Source organism: Triticum dicoccoides, chromosome 2A, assembly GCF_002162155.2.
Source record: "Triticum dicoccoides isolate Atlit2015 ecotype Zavitan chromosome 2A, WEW_v2.0, whole genome shotgun sequence".
Classification (NCBI taxonomy): domain Eukaryota; kingdom Viridiplantae; phylum Streptophyta; class Magnoliopsida; order Poales; family Poaceae; genus Triticum; species Triticum dicoccoides.
Window position 1 is genome coordinate 75,197,129 of NC_041382.1, and position 2,135 is coordinate 75,199,263.

The following is a 2,135-nucleotide window of genomic DNA, read 5'->3' on the forward strand; positions in this document are numbered from 1 at the left end:
TGGGTTCTAGGGGGCCGGCCCCCTTCTCCCTTCCCCCTATAAATAGAGGGGTGAGGGGAGGGCAGCCGCACCACCCTCCAAGGCGCAGCCCTCCCCTCCCCAACACCTCTCCTCCTCCGTTGTGTGCTTGGCGAAGCCCTGTCGGAGTACTGCCTCTCCACCATCACCACGCCGTCGTGCTGCCGGTGGAGCTGTCTTCCTCAACCTCTCCTTCCCCCTTGCTGGATCAAGAAGGAGGAGACGTCTCCCGTCCCGTACGTGTGTTGAACGCGGAGGTGCTGTCTGTTCAGCACTTGGTCATCGGTGATTCAAATCACGTCGAGTACGACTACATCATCACCTTGCAAGCTTCCGCACGCGATCTACAAGTGGTATGTAGATGCAAACTCTCTCCCTTGACTCGTTGCTTAGATGAACTCATAGATGGATCTTGATGAAACCGTAGGAAATTTTTTAATTTTCTGCAACGTTTCCCAACACTATCCCCTCACCACTCCCGCGTACGATGACGGCTTCCGGTGCCTTCCACGTACCTGGCCCCACATGACGACTGTGTAGAAAAAGTGCGTCCCAACAACCATATCCATCACTGGTGCATTAAACAAGTGGAGGAGTGTATTTGTGCTCGAAGGTCCATGTGGTCAAGTTACCAAAAAAACACATTTACACATTATCTCCAAAAAAACATGACATATACATTGCTTTATGTAATAATATGTCAAAAGATGAAATAATTTGTTTGTTTCTTATTGTATACATCACCAATAGATATGTGTTGGAACTAAAAAACATTTTTAATGCTAAAAAAATTGAAGTTGAGAATTTTCAAAACTTGAACTCTCAAAAGTCTGACTTATGATTCCTTTTAACTTTCATTATTTAGATGAAAAAGGGAAAGCTAAACAAATGCCGCGCGGGTCGGCCCTACCTCTTCATCGCGTACCATATGTGTACTCAACTCTTGCCACCCGTGCTTGCATGGGCACCCCACCACTCCCGCATACGACGTCGCCTCCCCGCGCCTCCAAGTGTCTGGCCCTCACCATGACGAGTGTTCCCCATAAAAGCACGTCCCAACAACCCTACCCAGTGCGGGTGTATTAAACAGTGGAGGAGCGTTTTCTTTTAACTTTCATTTTTTAAAACTTTACTCGGGAAAAGGGAAAGCTAAAAAAATGTCGCGTCGGTGGGCCCAGGCTCTTCATCCCATACCATGTGTAGGGGTGGAAACGGATCGGATGCGGATCGGATAGTGCTCTTGCCACTTCCATTTTCATATTTTCAAAACGAATAAGAATCCGAATACAGATGTTATCGGATACGGATGCGGCTCGGATATTGTTCGAATACGGATACGTATCAGATATTTTCTTGATTCAGAACATATACGAATAATATCAACATATTACTTAAGTAAATTAGTCGATAGCTATGTGACCTGAAATAATCAACTTGTGACATACAATAAGTCAATGATAAATAGGTTTATGAAAAAATACTATTGTAATGCATAATGATTTATAAGTTTAATCAGATAATGAGTAAAATTTGACCACTTATTTGGCTTTTATGTTGGATAATTGGAATATTGGGTCTAGAATTTTGAAAATTACCTCCCATAATCTTATTCGGATACGGATATATCCACTTCCATATCCATATTTGTCTCAAAATCTCGTATCATATTTTATTTTTTATTTGTTTAATAAATTTGGATACGGATAATTTCTATTTCCATTTTGGTTTGGATGCGGATATTTCGGATACGAATAGGCATTTTCTCGAATACGAATATCGAATATTTCGGATTATCCGCTACCAATTTCCACCCCTAACCACGTGTAACCAACTGTTGCCACCCGTGCTTGCGTGGCCACCCCACTACTCCCACGTACGACGCCGCCTTCCCGCGCCTCCCGCGTGTCTGACCCTCACCATGACGAGCGTTTCCCGAAAAAGTGCGTCCCAACAACCCTACCAAGTGCGGGTGCACTAAACAGTGGAGGAGCGTTTTCTTTTGACCTTCATTTTTTTACTTTACATGAAAAAGGGAAAGTTAAAAAATGTCGCGCCGGTGAGCCCTACCTCTTCATCCCGTACCACATGTGTAGCCAACTGTTGCCACCCGTGCTTGC